We start from the raw sequence: 19,501 nt of genomic DNA on the forward strand, positions 1-19,501 counted from the left end.
GTCCTAGGCAAATGACATGAAGTCTGAGGCTGTAGCCCATTTCACTTGACACTCTCCATCTCTCATAGGTGTAAGACAAACCAATATATCACTCCCTCCCACACACAAAAATAACCCTGTATCTACAGAAAGTATTTTACAAATTGACCACTTTGGTTTAAGACCACTTCATTCTGCTATGTCCTCTATTCAGTTAATAGTACCATTTCTTTTTTAAAAAATTGTATTTTTCAAAGTGATTGTTATCATGTTATTGATAACCGAGTTTGCAAGATTAGGAGAATGTTTTGAGCTTTCAAATATTTCAGATATATGCAAGCAAACAGGGTGGATCCCCCCCTTTTTTTTTTTTAGTTTCACAAGTCGATAGGCTTGGACATCTGTCACCGGCATCCCTGAATACTCCAAGAACATAAAATTCCTCCTAGTAACAACTGTTGGGCATGTAATTATTTGAGTGGCAAATTATAATGGAAGGGGCTTAGCCACCACTGGCCCAGACTCCATCCCTGCACCTAATGGCCAGCAGGTAGCCATATCTCCGGTAAAATCTCTCCGACAAGACTAGATTAAACTAAGCCATGTCTGATTAATTATATCTGTGTTTGCTAAGGGTTTGAAGATTCAAAGAAGTTTCTCAAAATTAAACCAACTTGAAGTTGAAATATTGACAGCTTTATTACAAAAAATAGACATTTATGAGACATTTAGAGCTTCATGAGTAGAATATCTACCTCAGTATAAAGTGTGAACAGTACAAATACTTGGATTATAACTGCTTTTTAACATGTTATAGAACGGTAAGATGAAGATTACTAGGTTCTCATGATCAAAGTATACGCTCATCTCTTATAAAAAAATATAAATATACATGAAGAAGCTCAGCTGGAACAATAATTTTACTACAGAAAGGTGCCATTTTTCTTTTTCTTATACCAGCAGGATTCTGATTTCCACAGCAAGCAACTCAGAAGCTGGAAAAAATCCAAGCTCAATTCACACTTCAAGCACTTTTCAACCCCTCTCCTGCTATGGCAATACAAAACATGCTCGTACCAGGTTTCTGAATCCATTGAGGGAAATACAGGCAGATTAACACGCAGCTGCATTTTAACATTCTTGTGTTTTATATAATGCACTTGTGATTTAGATTTAACAAGCCAAGGACCTATAGAGGTTCATCACCAACACAAAAATTAGATGTAAAGCAGGAGAGAAGGTACAGGCACTCTACTTGCATCCTAGTTCCAATTAGTCACTTGTTCTTATACCATTAAATGATCTCATCAAGTGCTAAGGTGATAATAGCAAATATATTCAGCGATGAATATAAAAAGTTGGCATGGAAAAATACCATTATGATCAACACAATAGATGGATATGGCTTCACTACAAACGTAATATGATTTTAATTGGTTATTTTGCATACACTAAATATGTTGCATTCTGGAACCTCTGAAATGCACGCCCGGAATTCTAAAGAAACAGGGACTGGGTTTATCTGTTCTTTCTATTCTCTCTTGGGCAATTTCCTTAAAGGGACGGCCCACTCACAAAATGTTGCTAGCTTTCCCCCTTCACTCTGCATGCCTCCAATTACAAAATGGTAGCATGCTGTTTGGTTTCTGTTTTCAGTGCGTTCTCAGAAAAGGTGCTGAAAAAACAGAAGTCAAACAGCCTGCTAACATAGACGTGTGGAATGAAGGGGGGAAGCCAGTAGCGTTCCGTGAGTGGGCTGTCCATTTAAGGACATGTGGAAACAGCCTTGGTGTAACCACAGCTTTTCTGTTCTTAGTGAAAGCATAGCACTGAAGACTGTCTACTGGAGAATAAAAGTGTCCTATTTAGCTACTTTGTACCATCCAATCACACCATGAAGTCAAAGTAAAACTTTGGGCAAAACTACATTGTCAGAAGTGAGTTGGTGGGTGGATGTGGGTTGGGGAGGGCATGGTAGCTTTCTTCATCTACCAATTCTTCTGTACAAATGCCCAAACACACACTTTCTATTAGTTTGACAAATGCAAATATAAAAACAAACATTTGCCAAAGTAATGCATAGTGTAGTTGTGCCCTGCATGTTTGGTTATTCATGTACTGGAGTCAGGATTGTAAAGATTTTCTTCCCATCTCAATATGCAGGGAGTCATCTTCTGTAGTTGCTCCAAAGCAATTAACAGTTCTGCCCTAAATAGAATTACATCACTCTAACTCCACTGGCGTCAGTGGTATTAGAAGGGTGAATTCTGTTTAGGATTGCACTGTAATCAGCGCCGGACCTAGGGTTGCCCACGCCCGGGGCAACCCTAGGCTGACCACCTTGCGTGCGTGCACAGTGCGCACGCGCTCCCCGCACTGTGTGATGACATCACTTCGGTGACATCATCACGCAGGGCGGAACGGCGGAGGCAGCGTGCGGGGCTGAGAAGCCACCCACGCCATTCGCCTCCCCGCAGGCAGCCTTGCAGCCCTGCGTGCTGCCTTTCGCCTGCCCTGCAGGACAGGGGGTAGCCAGCTTGCCACATACCCCCTGCCCTACAGGGCAGGCAAAAGGCACCGCGGGCAGCCCCACAGCCCCCTGCACTGCCTTTTGCCTGCCCTGCAGGACAGGGGGTGTGCGGCAAGCTGGCCACCCCATCCTGCGGGGCAGGCGAAAGGCAGCGCAGGGGGCTGCGAGGCATGGGGGGCTGCTGCCTGCGCCCTCTGGCAGCTGGCAGCTGTTCCCAGCGTCCCCTCCCTGGTGGCACCGGGGGCAAACTATCCCCCCTGCCCACCTCGATCCGGCCCTGACTGTAATTCTGCTGAATTTCACACAATACTTTCTTTTCATTGCCTGTGCTTAAAAAAAAATTAATCAAGGTTAACTGAAGGCTAACAAACTCAAAATTAATCATGACAAAAAAGAGATGCTACTGGTGGGGGGGGGTCTGTCCCAGGAAATGAGATACCTTCTGTTTTGCATGGAGTTGTGTTCCCCCTAAAAGAGGTTAGTAAGCTTGGGGGTGCTCCTGAACCCGGGCCTTCTGTTGGATTAACAGATGGCAGCAGTGGCTAGGGGTGTTTTTCGCCAGCTTCGGCTGATGATGAGCATGCTGCAGCTATTCCTGAGGGGAGGGGAGATCTTGTCACTATGGTGTGTGCCCTGGTAATATCTAGGTTAGATTACTGCAATGCATTCTATGTGGGATTGCCCTTGAAGACTGTCCAGAAGCTACAGTTTGTATAGAATGCTGTATCCGGAATGCTGACTGGAGAGGATCATAGGGACCAGTCTTGTTCCGTCTTCACTAGCTCCCAGTTTGCTTCTAGGCCCAACTCAAGATGCTGGTACTGACATTTAAAGGCCAATATGGTTTGAGGCCAACATATCTTAAGGACTACTTTCTCTCATATGAACCTACCCATTCACTCTGGTCATCTTCGGAGGCTCTGCTTTGGGTGCCCTGCCATCTGTGGCTAGGAGTGTAGCAACCTAAGAAAGGGACTTCTTTATCATGGCACTAAAACTTTGGAACTGCCTTCCCCCAGGAGATTTGTCTTGTCTCCCTCTATTGTTGTCTTCCATCTGCAGGTGATTTTTTTTTGTTCTCTGTGACTTATCCCCAAGAACTGCTATTGGCCTCCTCCGGGATTTTTGGTGTTATATGTATTTATAGGCTTCTATTGAATTATTATATATATTCTTTGAATTATTATTTATATACTTTATTTTAAATATTTTAATGTTTGATGTTCTCCACCTTGGGAGACCTATTTGAGTCAAAAGGTGGTATAGAAATGCTTTAAATAAATAAATATTTCCCTTACTTAAAAATGAGACAATGTAATGGAAATCTGAATTTATGGTCAGCTTCAGTTATATAATATAAGCCGTGAAATCCAGTTTGTGTGCTAGAACTTTAGAAATCAATTCTTAAACTATGACCTTGCTTACTGCAGCTAGAAGCCTTGGAATAAATAAATGCCCTGAGCCAGAAACATTCCGCATATCAAAATGACAAATAGCACAAATGTACGTGTGTATACATAACAATGGAAAGGTCGTGCAATTACACCGTATTGTCTTTCCCTCTCCTCTGTCGTAATAATGTTCCCAAGACAGGACTGAGTAACAAACTAGAGTAATTCCTAGGTGGGGAAAAGCCACAAGAGCCTACTCGTTTTTATAGGGTGACAACCTAAGCAGCCACTCTCCCCCTCGGTGGTGCCTCTTCTAGGGCAAATGCTTCAAAATACAAAAGAAAACTAAAAGCCTAACACAAACAAAGGCTATTTTTCTCACAACTTAGACTGGACACAGAACATCAGACCTGCCTTGCAGGATCAGGTTAGAAGTTCCTTTGACTATTCATTATACTAGATACTGATATTTCAGTATGATATTAATTTTTCCTTTATGGTTGGCAAGAACTTTGTATGTCTAGCAATGGATTTCTAAAGCAGAATTACACCCGTGTAACCAGGGCTTTTTTTTCAGCTGGAACGCGGTGGAACGGAGTTCCGGAACCTCTTGAAAATGGTCACATGGCTGGTGGCCCCGCCCCCTGATCTCCAGACAGAGGGGAATTTAGATTGCCCTCTGCGCCGCTCCAGCAGCGCGGAGGGCAATCTAAACTCCCCTCTGTCTGGAGATCAGGGGGTGAGGCCACCAGCCATGTGACCATTTTCGCTGAGGGCAATTTAAACTTTAAAAAACTCCCCCCTTGTTCCAGCTGACCCAAAGTGACGTCATTGTGCGGTCTTAAGTTCCACCACTGAGTTCCACCACCTCTTTTCCCAGAAAAAAGCCCTGCTTGTAACTCTACTAAAGTCAATGGGTATAAAAGGATGTAACACTGTTTAGGTTTTGTAGACTATAAGAGGCCAAAACCAATTTCTTCCCACATACTGGCTTAGATCCAAAGTAATGTTTCATATATGTAAAATTCCTACTGAGTGCTTTTTTTTCTTTAAAAGGAGATGCCATGACATTTCCCCAAACCCACCAGCCGAAAGAAGTGCCAGTACTGCAGACCAGCATGTATTGCCTGGGGAAAGGCCCTGTTTCCACCCATGGGGTATGACTCTCTCACCTCCCCTGCAGAAACATGATTTCAGGGAGCGTTTTGGGTTGCCGTGGGAAGGAAGAGGCATGAAAGAGACTCTCTGCAGGCAGAAATCCTTGTGTTCGTAGAAACACTAGTTTATATCCAAGACAAGTGCGAGAGCCATCTCTCCCCTCTTCCCCTTGAATATTCTCTCATTTCACAGATGTCATAGGGTTGTGTTCAGGCAAACACTCCAATGTATTGATTCTCCACTATGAATCAGAGATTAGCATTTTCACACATTTATCCCACACACATATGACAAAATTCTGGCTTAACATTTTACTATAAGCACAAGCAAAAAGAAAATGGATATCAGCAGGGCTTTTTTTCATCAGGAACACGGTGGAACGGAGTTCCGGAACCTCTTGAAAATGGTCACATGGCTGGTGGCCCCGCCCCCTGATCTCCAGACAGAGGGGAGTTTAGATCGCCCTCAGCGGCACGGAGGGCAATCTAAACTCCCCTCTGTCTGGAGATCAGGGGACGGGGCCACCAGCCATGTGACCATTTTCTCCGAAGGCAACCCACTGAGTACCACCACCTCTTTTCCCAGAATAAAAGCCCTGGATATCAGATATGTATATGAAAGAATTTGATGAGGGCAGGACTTAAGAGGGGTGTGGCCATTCCTTTCCATAAAAACCTGGCTAATTTGGCTACAAGACCTGGCAACAAGAGCATGGAAACAGAGGAATTATTCTATATTTTCACTGACCATGTGGTCCTTCCTCTCACACAAGAGCTCAGTCATGTTCACCACATGATAAACCAGAAGAATCAAGAAAATACAGACTGTCCTTTCTTAGCACTTTAAACATTTCTACGATTAAGTAATTTAGCATTGCTATAGCATTTTCACCATGAAGAGAGCAATACAGTTGTTCTGTTTTTGTTCACAGCAACACTTGCATGAGGACTGAGCCTGGACCTCCACCTCCCAACTATCCACTGTGCCCAACTGCTTCCCCACTCATGCTATCCATGTAATTCCTGCCACTTGAAATGCATCGTCTTGAATATTTGCTAGAAAGGCAAGTATGTATTTTAAAAAGGAAGAGATCAGCTGCAGTAAGGGAAGGAACACTGAGGAAGCTTCATCTGCCATAGAAATCAAGAGGTCTAGTACTGTCTCCCGCTGTCCAAAATTAATCAAGTATATCAAAACTCTGACTGAACTGTGACTTAAAATGCTGTTTTCCTCTGCATTATGCATTGGGCACTGTATATTAAACCAACGGAGAGGGGTCAACAATAACAATTAAAATTTGGTTGCACTCTAACTAGAAAACAATAAAATGCTGTAATTAAATGCTAGGCAGGTAATGACCTTTTCCATCTCACTCTCTCTCAAGATCTAGATCACATAACTAATCCCCCACCATAATCCGTAGTTCAACCAAGATGATTATGTTCAATAAAGATGACGGCATCTTCCAAACATTCCACAAATGCCTGTCCATTTCAATGTTTATAGCCTGGCAAATCATACTTTCACTGTGTTAAACATGAGGTTATGTGTCCTAGAGGTTGTGTGTCCTTTATTACTTACTACATTCTTCTTCAAAATCCAGCAAGATTTTATCAAGTTAATTTGATTGGATGCAATTCATTACTGCTATATGAACAGAAATACACCCATCTTCATACTTACATACTCCACAACTTTTCTCTTTCATGTAGGAAACCAGTTACCATAACTGAGGTTGGACACTTGTTAGCTTCCCTCAAGTTTTGATGGGAAATGTAGTCGTCCTGGTCTTACAGCTTGGCTCTCCATTTAATTAAAGTTTACAGAACACCCCCCCCCCACACACACACCCAGCTGAGGGGAAGGGGGGCGCCCAGCAAGAGCCCGACGCCTGTACTCCCCTCCCGACCGCATGTTCTCCCTCCCATAGACTGTCGCTCTGTAAACTTCTGTAAGCTGCAAGACCAGGGCCGATTCCAGATGGGCACAAATAGAGCGAGTGCTTTCGCTTTTTCAGCGACCTCACTCGTAAAAACCCACAATTTCCCGTCCCGGCTTACCTGCGGTCCATGGCGCTCGGTTGCGCTCTATAAGCGGACGGTGTGAACGCGGTATTGCGGGTTTGCACACTTCTGGATGCTTCGTCACCGTGGAGAGGCCCTCCCCTTTCCCTCCTTCCTTTGCCGGCCGGCCGGCAACAATATTCCCTTAATTTTTTTTTTTTAACCGGGCGCCATTTGTGCAGTCGTGCGTTTGCGCACATCGAACTGCGCAAATGCGCGCAAATGCATAATTATTATCAGAACACATGGTCAAGATTTTTATTGCTTTGTTGTTCGAATCATTTTCCGTCTTTGCGCAATTTCATTGGTTTAGCCCTCTCGAAATACGCACTCTCGCATGAGGCTTTTCTAGCTGCCGCCATTTTGTCACCCTCAAAGAATCCAACTTTGCCACGTATCGGTGACCTTTGCCCTGCAGACTTGTGCGCCGATTGGAGGGGCCTTTTGGGGGGGCCATTCTAGGTTTCAGAGAAATCCCAGCATGCAGCCACAGGTGCACACGCAGGTGCTCGTGCCATAGCTGGGTGTTAGGAGCAGCATGGCCAGCGGAGGGGAAGTGGCTGGGAAGCGGGGGGTGTCCTGGCGGCATAGAGAGATAATGGATCTGCTACACTTCTGCGGGGAGGAGAAGATCCAGGAAGCTCTTCGAAACACCCATAGGAACTTGGACTACTTCGAAAAAATGCCTACATTTCCCATCAAAACTTGAGGGAAGCTGACAAGTGTCCAACCTGTGTCAGGCATCACTTGTAGCTTGGCTCTCAGTGTACCTTAACTACCAAACTAAATTAATGCATACCAGTTTGAACTGCCTAAATGCATCTTCACAGAAACTATGTCAAGGATGCCAAGGCTGCTTTATCTTATTAAGTATACGGATCGTAATTCATCTCCAAGATCTTGTAAATATCTATGCTGGTTGCCAATCACTTACACTTATGTTGGTACGTCACCAGCTTACAAGTGGTATCACTGTCAGGAAAAATACTGTTCAATGTAATCAGTGATGTTAAAATTGAGTTCTTTGCTATAATCTGTGGATGACATGTTCGACATCTGCAGACCATATGGTGTACAGCTCAATGTAAGAATGAAGCCAGAAACTAAAAGCAGACTTCCAGCCTGCGGCACACTTACAAGACAATTTCAGGACAGATCGCTACAGGCTGGTTGACACAATCACGGTTCAGGATAATTATACTGAGGCAATGTCATCTACAAAAACTAGAACGGTGTTTCAAGAAACATCTCCTTACATTACTACTAGAGTTGCCAACCAATCTCCAGACTATAGCAATCAAGTCCCCTGGAGGTAACATTAGATTCAGAAGGTGGGCTGCATGGCATCACATACCCATTGAGCCCCCTCCTCCTGAAACTCTGCCTTCCTCAGGTGCCACCCCCAAATCTCCAGGCCAAAACAGAGTTGGCAACCCTAATTACTATGTAGGTTACTCAACAGGCATCACTGTTTCTCTATGGGAAAGACGATAGCCTCGCTACACTTTATTGTCAATTTCTCCTGGATGTTTTTTTTAAAAAGGTGAACGAATAGAAGACTATTCTACAATATTTCTACAAAACTATTCACTATTGCCAACACAGTCTAGAGGAGAAACCCAGATTCAAATCTCCCCTCTGCTGTGAAGCTCCATGGGCCAGTTACTTTCTCTCTGCTCCACCTACCACATACAGTTTACATGAAGCTGAAATAGGAGGAGGGCAGGGCTTTTTTTCAGCTGGAACGCAGTGGAACGGAGTTCCGGAACCTCTTGAAAATGGTCACATGGCTGGTGGCCCCGCCCCCTGATCTCCAGACAGAGGGGAGTTTAGATTGCCCTCCACGCCGCTCGGCAGCGCAGAGGGCAATCTAAACTCCCCTCTGTCTGGAGATCAGGGGGCATGGCCACCAGCCATGTGACCGTTTTCTCCAAGGGCAACCCACTGAGTTCCACCGCCTCTTTTCCCGCCGAGCGGCGCGGAGGGCAATCTAAACTCCCCTCTATCTGGAGATCAGGGGGCGGGGCCACCAGCCATGTGACCATTTTCTCCGAGGGCAACCCACTGAGTTCCACCACCTCTTTTCCCAGAAAAAAAGCCCTGGAGGGGGGGATGTGTGGTGTCAGGAACTTCTTGGAGGAAGCATAAGGGATAAAAAAAATCAATAAATAAACTTGTCAACCATCTTTTAGATAAACTGAAATAAGTTTAAGGGTTGTTATTTCTGGATTTTTAAAAGGAGAACAGATCACACAATACCGTGCTTCCTCATCAAAGGCTCAATCCATTTCCAGGAATCACATTATCAGAGCAGCCTTGTAGATGGTGCGTAATTAGGGGACTGTATGTGGAATCCTAGCTTTGCCACATGTCCTATATATGCACCCTACTGCTAGATTAGGAGCATAACAAGTAGTATGGATGCTTGATTTATGCCCATGGTAAATTTTAGATAATGATGAAGTTCAGATTGTTAGCACTGCTTGCCCTTAGAAGTATAAAATTACGAATATTGGAGGGGTGTGTGTGCAGGAATGTGTGCACATATATGAGAGAGAGAAAGACATAGTTGGGCACAGTTTGTCATGCTACAGTTCCTTTTCAGCACACAGGCATGGATGTCACAGCCAGCTGTCAAAACCAGAAGGGACATCATGGAAGGCAAGGACTACGTAACACCCCAGCAATGATCAAGGTATGAGGATGGTACTGAGAGGAAGTGATTCAGGCTTTCTCAAAGGAAACTTTGGGTTACGGGGGCTTCAGGCTGGCAGCCGCCTAAGACCACAGTCAGCCTCAGGAGCTGCAACAACATTTATGACAGGGCGAGAAGCAGCCCCACAGTGAAGGGAAGGCTTGTCAGAAGAGACTCCTGTGTGAGGGGAAACCACATAAGGCCCTTCTGGGGGACAAGGCAGCAGCCACTGTTGGGCAATGGACAACATGGGAAGAAAGAAGACTTCGTCAAGAGGCCAATGATGAGGGATTGTGGAGAGTGACTTCAGGTTGGGCTGGAGCAAATTGGAACCCCCACCACCACCACCCACCTCCAAAATCTCCAGTGCTCTATAAACTCTCAGGGGCCTGAACTGCTCCCTTCTGCTTAGGCCCAAACGACACATCAGATTTTTCAACAAGTTTCACCATATTCATACAGCAGCTGCAGGGAAAGGCATTGTTTAAAGTTCCCAGGAGCCCTATTAGGCTCAGGTCAATAATAACACAGGTGGAGGGTGGGCTCCTGCCTCTCCCCCAACCCCATCAGCTGTTTCCTCAGCCATTTCAGCTCAAGGAAACGGTGTGGAGGGAGAGGCAGGAGTCCCTCCTCCCCCTGCCCCACCATCCCAAGCTTAGTTACGTTTTGGAGGACTATAAAAATGCCTTGATGCTCAACTTTCCTTGACCTTCTGGAGCATTTTCAGTCCTCATTAGGCCAGTTTTAAATTTTTTTCCTTCTTGTTAAAGAGATGTTTTTTCTGAATACCTGACAAACACATATTTTTCTGCGTACCCAAGTAGATAGGGATCTCGCCTTTGTCCTTGGTTGGCCTGATTTTTCTGCTTTAATCATCTATATAGGTGTCTGCCCATTTATTAATTAATTGATAATTAATTAATTATCTCCTATGATCTCCTATGATGAGTTAAGCAGCAAAATCTGTACAAGTAAAATCTATTTTTTTTTTTTTTTTTGAAAAATTTTTATTGGGTTAGAATCCATTATTTCCACATTTACATTCAATTTTCCCCAATTTTTTCATCTCTAACCCCCTCCCTTTCCCCCCCCCTTTTTGTTGACTTCCAACAGCTTTCCAACCCTTTGTCCCCTTTCCCTTACTTTTATTAGCTTCCTCTATCTAAAACAAATATATATTCTCCATTATTCTAAGCAGTACATCCTTAACTATTTTTAACATTATATGCCCAAACTGTAAGCCTTTGTTTCTATCTTAGATAAACAATTTATCCCAATTTTTCAATTTCAGGTATTTCTATATATCATAAACCATATAGATCATACATTCGTTTATATCAAACAATTTGACTTATTCTCTATATATATTACTCATTCTATCTTTTTATAATAGTTCTATATATCTCTCCTCACGTAGTCAATCAATTTGACCCATCTATATCTTCAGACATTCAGTTTGGTACAAAACTTGTCAGAAAAAAAAGAAAATATTGTTAGTTAATCGCTCCTTATATTTAGTCCTTATAATTAATTATTTTCTCTATGTTCTGTTTGTTAACCTACATATATCTATATATATGTCAATCTATTAATCTGACTGCTTATTAATTCACATTTATCTCTTCTCCCCCCGGTAAAGTCTCCCCCCTCTACTTCAATACTTCAGTAGTTCTCAAACTGCCACAGTTTTCCTCCCACCTCCCATTTCTTCTCCAGGTATTGTTTCAGCTTCTCCCAGTCTGTGTTGAACTGCCCTGAGTCCAGATCTCTCAATTTTCTTGTCATCTTGTCCATTTCAGCCATATACAGCAATTTGTAAGTCCAATCTTCCATAGTTGGCACTTCTTGTACTTTCCATTTTTGCGCATACAAAAGTCTAGCTGCTGCTGTCATATAAAATATCAACGTCCTGTGTTGGGCTGGAATTCCCTCCATTCCCAAGTTCAGTAGCAGGAGTTCTGGGTTCTTATTAATTTGAAATTGTAAAATTTCACTCATTTCTCTTATTATTTCCCCCCAGTACTGCCTGGCTACCTCACACGACCACCACATATGATAGAGGGAGCCCTCATGCTTCTTACATTTCCAGCATTTATTAGAAGTATTCAAATTCCCTAGCGCAATCTTCTTTGGTGTCATGTACCAACGATAGATCATTTTATGAATGTTCTCTTTGATATTAATACATGTCGTTGTCTTCATTGTAGTTTTCCACAAGTATTCCCATGCCTCCATTGTTATTTCTTTATTAAAGTTTATAGCCCATTTCACCATTTGTGTTTTAACTATCTCATCCTCGGTATACCACTTCAACAGTACTTGGTATACCTTGGATATTCTTTTCTTATCTTCTTTAAGAAGGGTCTGCTCTAGTTCCGAATTCTCTATTCGTATACCTCCCTTTACAGAGTCCGAATTATATAAGTCTCTGATCTGTCTATACTGGAACCAATCGTAGTTAGGTGATAGTTCCTCTTGTGTCTTTATTCTAAGTTTGGATGCTTCAGTTTTAGTTATTTCTTTATACGTTAAACATTGTTGTTCATTATCAACAGCTCTCGGGTCTATCACCTCATATGGAACCACCCACAAAGGGGTTCCTTCTTGTAGATAAATTCTGTACTTCTTCCAGATTATGTATAGACTTCTCCGAACAAAGTGATGCAGGAACATCGAGTTGACCTTTACTTTGTCATGCCATAAATATGCGTGCCATCCAAATATTTTTTTATATCCCTCTAGGGCTAATAGTTTCTTGTTCTTTAATGTCATCCATTCTTTCAACCAAACTAGGCAGATTGCATCATGATAAAGTCTCAGATTGGGCAGTTGCATTCCGCCTCTTTCCTTTGCATCTTGTAAAACTTTCACTTTCACTCGAGGCTTCTTGCCTGCCCAAACAAAATCTGATATTTTCCTCTGCCATTTTTCAAATTGTTTGGAGTCTCTGATGATTGGTATTGTCTGTAGCAAAAACATTACTCTTGGTAACACATTCATCTTAACTGCTGCAATCCTACCCAACCACGACAAATTCAATCTATTCCATTTAATCAAGTCTCTCTCTATCTGAGTCCATAGTTTTTCATAATTGTTTTTGAATAGATCTATGTTCTTTGCAGTTAATTCGACTCCCAAATATTTCACTTTACTTGTTACTTCACAATCCGTTGTTTCCATTAACAATTGTTGTTTCTGCTTAGTCATATTTTTGCATAATATCTTTGACTTCTTTTTGTTAATGAAGAAACCTGCCAAGTCTCCAAACTCCTTGATCTTATCTATCACTCTTGGCATGTTCTCCAATGGGTCCTCTACAATTAACATTATGTCATCCGCAAATGCTCTGACCTTGTATGAATAGTCCTTTATTTTTATTCCACGAATTTCATCATCTTGACGTATTTGTATCATCAGAATCTCCAATACTAAAATGAACAACAATGGAGATAACGGGCAACCTTGTCTTGTTCCTTTACTTATCGTCAATTTCTTGGTCAATTCATCATTCACCACAATTGCTGCAGTCTGGTCTCTATAAATTTCCTTAATTGCTCTGATGAATCTTTCTCCCAATTGTAGCTTTTCCATAGTGGCAAACATAAAGTCCCAGTTTAAATTGTCAAACGCTTTTTCAGCGTCAACAAAGAAGAAACCAACCTCTTTGTCACAACGCTTGTCATAATATTCAATAGCATTGATCACTGTCCTTAAGTTGTCTCTTATTTGTCTGTCTGGCAAAAAGCCTGCTTGTTCCTCCTCTATGACTTCCGAGAGCCACCCCTTCAATCTCTCCGCCAATATCTTCGCAAAAATTTTGTAGTCATTGTTGAGTAGCGATATAGGTCTATAATTTTTCACATTAGTCAGGTCTTGGCCCTCTTTTGGGATCAATGATATATTCGCTTCACTCCAAGTTTCTGGAATCCTTTGATCCCTTAAAACCCCATTCATCACCTCTTTTAGGAATGGTGCCAGTTCATTAGCCATTGTCTTATAGAATTTAGCCGTAAGTCCATCTGGCCCTGGCGCCTTTCCTAGATTTGCAGATTGTATTGCCTTACTTATTTCCTCGTCAGTTACTTCACTATTCAACTTATTTCTCCAAGCTTCCGAGATTTCTGGAAGTTTGGTTTTCTCCAAATATGACGCTATTGATTCTTTGTTTACTTCTTTTTTATTATACAGCTTAGCGTAAAATTTATAAAAGGCTCTACTAATGGTAGCCTGCTCCAAATACGTTTTGTTATCTTCGCAAATTTTATTTATTATCTTCTTTTCCCTTTTCTTCTTCAATTGCCATGCCAGGTACTTCCCAGGTTTATTAGCACCCTCAAACGCTTTTTGATTCAGTCTTTTGAGATTCCACTCCAATTCTTTATTGCTCATTGCTGTTAGCTGTTCTTGAAGTATTTTAATTTCCTGGTATACCTTCTTTTTCCCTGGTCTCTTTTTTAGCTGTGTTTCTTTGGCTTTTATTTTCTCCTCAATCTCTTGTCTTTTCTCCTCTTTCTTCTTTCTTGCTCTACCATTTAAGTCCATTAGTATGCCCCTTACAACCGCCTTGTAAGCATCCCAAACTTTATTGGTTGGTACGTCTTTATTCACGTTGTATTGTATAAAAAACTTTGTCTCTCTTCTCAGTATTTCCATATTCTCTCTTTCCTGTAACAAGTCCTCATTTATTCTCCATGCTTTCCTTTTTCTCTTTTTTCCAAATTTCCACATAATTGGGTTGTGATCTGAGCCTACCATAGGCATTATTTCTACCTCCTTAGTCCATAATGCTAAGTCTTTTGAGGCCCAGATCATATCAATTCTTGATAATGTAGAATGCCTTGCAGAATAAAAAGTAAACTGTCTGCTTTTAGGATATTCTCTCCTCCATACATCTTCAAGAGTCTCTTGTTGAATCAACTCAAAAAAAAGCTTTGGTAATAGTCCTCTTTTCTTTTGTGCCGTTGTAGTCTTTTTGTCTAGTTCCAAGTCTGTCACTCCATTGAAGTCTCCAGCAAGAATTATCTGGTCGTATGCAAGATCGTCTAAATGCTTCCTTAAATCCTCAAAGAAGCTTTCTTTTGCACCGTTAGGTGCATAAAGTCCGACTACCAACACTCTCTTTAAATTCCAAATACATTCCACTGCTACAAATCTAGCTTCCACATCTCTCATAACAAATTTTGGCTGTAGCTCCTCTTTTATGTACAACACCACTCCTCTTTTTTTCTTGTTGGAGGCCGCTACATATTCTTTGCCCAATTTTCCAGATTTTAAATATTTTACATCCTGCTTTCTGATATGGGTCTCTTGCAAACAAACAATGTCACATTTTTGTTTTAGTAGCCAGTGAAAAGTATTTTTCCTCTTATTCGGTGAGTTTAGTCCATTTACATTCCAAAATAATACTTTACACTCCATACTCATGATCTTGTTGGTAAGTCTTTTTCATTGTCCTTAATAAATCGCTCCATCTCTCGCTCAGATCTGATGCGTTTTTTGGCCCCTCCAAACTCAAAGGACACTCCTTCCGGTAACTCCCATCTGTACCTGATTTTCATGTCCTTCAAAATCTGAATTAGCACTTTATATTTTTTCCGGTCCAGTAACACTGATCTGGGCAGTTCCTTCATTATAATAATCGTCTTGCCATCAATCTCCAATGGATCTTGAAACTGTTTTGTCACAATCCTCTCTTTCATATTTCGTGTTGTAAACTGCACAATCACATCTCTTGGTAGTTTCCTCTGGGTTGCTATTCTCGAATTCACACGGTATGCCACATCTAGGATAGCCACAACTTCCTCCTCCTCCTTCCCCAGGTACTCAGCCAACACCTCAGTCATCTGTTCTTGCGCTGACTTTCCTTCCACTTCTGGCAAGCCACGAAAACGTAGCTGCTTCTCCATATGTTTAGTTTCTGCAACTGACATTCTCCCCTTCACCAATCTCATCTCTGTTTGTTGCGTGTCTGCTAAATTCTCCATCGCGTCTTCTACTGTTTTAACTCTCTGCTGCGTTCCTTGTAATTCACTTCGTATTGTTTCCATACCTTTTTTCACTTCTGACAGCTCCGATTTTACTGTCTGTGTAACCTCTTTAACCTCTTTTATCAGCTCCAATTTCGTGTCCTTAAGTTCTTTAATCATATCTAAAAGTTTTTTGTCCAGGTTTTTATCCAGGTTTTCTATTGCCGATTGCCACTCTTTTTTTGACATCGTGGGGCTTGCTTTAGCTCGCTCCCACGAATCCGCTCTCTTCCTTAACTCCGTGGCGTAAAATTTAACGTTTTTCTATTTTAAATGTCCCGGTCTTCTTATAGAAATTAAGTTTTAAAGAGTCCAAAATGTCGGGCGTCTTTTCTCTATGGTTTCTCTATGATTTTGTAATCCAAGATGGCCTACTTCCTCTTCCGCTGAAGCCGCGACCCTTCCCCTTTCAAAAATGGCGATTCCCTACTTCCTGCCCTCCAGCAAGGGCCGCTTCTCTCCAGCCACTCTATTGTTATTACGCACTTCCTGTCTCCCGTCTTCCCACAGCAGATCTCGCGATGGTGTCTTTTTCTCACAGCTCCAAAGCCACAGGTATTCAAAACAATAGTCCCATTTCTTTAATAACTTCTTTAAACTTAGTCTCTTTTTAAATTCGATTCCTGCCGAGTCTTCCCCTCCTTTTCACTAGTCTGTTGCAGTTTAAAAATCTACTTTTTTTCCTCTCTGTTTTTATCAATCTGTCCCGTCTCAGAAGATAATGATCTTTACCTTCTCTTCACTTTTCTCGGGTTGTAATCGCTGTTTCGATTTTAAGTTCTCCTCTCAGCTTCTTCCCCCAATCGATGCTTGGGTATGTAGGTCTTATGCCAGCCGAATTGGCCCCAAAACTGCCGCAGAGATTATAGCCGACCCGTCGCAAGGTGGGACCTCAAGGATCGGGGGGAGACTCGCTGTGTAGAGCCCTCCCTCGTCCGAGATCTAGCTCACCCTAGGGTCTTGAGCGTTCTTTGCCTGCTCCCCGCCTGAGAGCAGTCGGCCGCGGGCTATTTTCACCCCGCCGGCCGGTTAAAACGGCAGTCCGGTCAGCTCCGCAAGTGGAGCTGCGTTAGACCTCCATGGATCCCAAACAGGAAGTCAAGTAAAATCTATTTTTAATTGAGATTCGTCCATATCTTTGAAAAATCGTATGAACATTTCCATTTGTGAAGGAGGTGGGAGGGAGGGAGGGAGGGTGGGAGGAAAACCCCATCGGCCGTCCCAAATCTCCATTCTGCAGCAGTGCCCCTTTCCCTTATTTATGGGAAGAGAGGGGTATCAAAAACAAACTGGGTAGTAACTGGTGCCACCACCAACTCTGAGAGCCAAACTACAAGTGACAAATGACACTTGCCTGGCAAGTGAACAGACTCACGTGTATTCCTCCCTGTTCACTTGCCATTCACTTGTGCTCCACTTGATCAAGTGGAGCGCAAGTGAATGGCAAGTGAACAGGAAGGAATACACGTGAGTCTGTTCACTTGCCAGGCAAGTGTCATTTGTCACTTGTAGTTTGGCTCTCAGAGTATCCCCTGCTACATGGAGTTGCATATATTGCATCCTGTACCTGTATTGCCCATTCAAGGCTCTGCCCAGGGCTTTTTTTCTGGGAAAAGAGGTGATGGAACTCAGTGGTGGAACTCAGGACTGCACAATGACATCACTTTGGGTCAGCTGGAACAAGAGGGGAGTTTTTTAAAGTTTAAATTGCCCTCAGCGAAAATGGTCACATGGCCAGTGGCCCCGCCCCCTGATCTCCAGACAGAGGGGAGTTTAGATTGCTCTCCATGCTGCTCGGCACGGCGCAGAGGGCAATCTAAACTCCCCTCTGTCTGGAGATCAGGGGGCGGGGCCACCGGCCATGTGACCATTTTTAAGAGGTGCCGGAACTCTGTTCCACCACGTTCCTGCTGAAAAAAAACCCTGGCTCTACCCAATGGGGACATATCCCCATTGTCGCTTGTCATGTGGGCAAGATGGAGTCCCTAGGTAAAGACTTAGTCCTTCATGGCTTGTGTCCATCCAAGGAGAAGAGAAAGATGGAAGACAGCTTCTTTCTAAGGTTATTGGAATGTGTAATTGCTCTTTGGGATTCCCCCATGGTGTTGTTCTGAACTTCCTGCCTCAAGAGGAAGCAAAATCTAGCCATTTGGCTGTGCACATCTCTGTACTCTGAGGTGTGACATTCTGACAAGGTGTGAGATGGTAACTCTTTTGTTCATCTTAGGCCAGAGCCAGTAGAATCTGTAATGTTCTTGGGGATTGATACCTCATTCCCCTGGCCCCCTCCTTTCTGCCAGCTACAAGGTTGTAGCCAGCCTCCCACCATAGGGTTGCCAGGTCCAGTTTGGGAAATTCCTGGAGATTTAGGGTGTGGATCCTGGATAGGGCGGGGTTGGGAGGACAGGGGCCTCAGAATGGTATAATGCCATAGAGTCCACCCTCCAAAGCAGCCATTTTCTCCAGGGGAACTGATCTCTGTCATCTGGAGATCAATTGTCATTCCGGGAGATCTCCAGCCACCACCTGGTGGCTGGCAACCCTATGAACAGTGTATAGTCCCAGCGGCTGATTGGGCTAAATTGTAGAGTGGAGGGCATTTCTCCACAGCCTTAAGTGGAATCCTGCCACTGGTCCAGCAGCACAGCAACAGCAGCTCTGCAAGGCCTCAGTCTGGGTTTTTCCCCCCAGTTCTGCTCTCCGGGATCCTTTTAGTGGGAGATTCCCACAACTCTCACACTGAGCTCTAGTCCTTCTCAGAAGACTCATATCGAACACAGACAGTTCTCTGTGACAGGAACAGCAATGGTTTATGTAAAACACTATGAAACCAGACTTTAAAACGAATGTTAAGAAAATCTTATTTACTTTCAACTCTTATCAAAGAACTTTGGATACATAATCATCTGCCTTTCATCTGACTACATTTAATTATATCTGCACATCAACAAAAACTCATCAGAGATGGCTTTTGTTTATGAGCTACTGAAGAAAGTGTAAGGTAATTTACAATTTTGGTATCACCCAAAGACAGAAGCAATGACCATCTTTAATATTAACCCATCCGGATCAAAATAACCTAAAACAATACACAAGCATGCCCCTAAATCTCAGCCTTCCTGATTAAAAACTGCCATGGAAGTTAATTAAATAAGGCTTTATGTGGCCACCTTACTGAGGACTGCAATTTTAATTTTCATATTTCTCACTAGACATGTGTTTTGTTGTTTTCATTTTAAGGAGAAAATGCTAAAGAAAAGCACCAGATTAAATGGAAGAGAGTTATAAATAAGCAAAGGGATAGAACATTAAGTTATTTCCAGTACACACCCTTCTTCTGCACTATTAGATAAAATCTGTGCAAATAACATTCATTGCAAAGCCTGTAAATGGTTCAAAGAAAACAACTTTGTGAGCATTCCTATATTTTATTATTTTTTATTTAATCTATACCTCCACTTTTCTCCCCAATGGGGACCCAAGGAGGCTTATGTTATTTTCCTCTCCTCCGTTTTATCCACACAACAACCCTGTGAGGTAATATAGGCCAAGATTGTGTGACTGACCCAGGGACACCAGCAAGCTACCATGACCAAGTGGGGATTTGAACCTGGTTCTCCCAGATCTTAGTCCAATCACAACACCAAGCTGACTTATAT

The 19,501-nt window shown here is 42.7% G+C and overlaps 1 protein-coding gene across 3 annotated transcripts in view; it reads right to left on the reverse strand.

Annotated features, from left to right (window-relative positions):
• The window catches only part of PPP2R2C (protein phosphatase 2 regulatory subunit Bgamma), a 115,613-nt gene that overhangs the window by 68,989 nt on the left and 27,123 nt on the right, over positions 1-19,501 (reverse strand). The window lies entirely within an intron of this gene.

The sequence above is a fragment of the Eublepharis macularius genome, chromosome 15, assembly GCF_028583425.1.
Source record: "Eublepharis macularius isolate TG4126 chromosome 15, MPM_Emac_v1.0, whole genome shotgun sequence".
Classification (NCBI taxonomy): domain Eukaryota; kingdom Metazoa; phylum Chordata; class Lepidosauria; order Squamata; family Eublepharidae; genus Eublepharis; species Eublepharis macularius.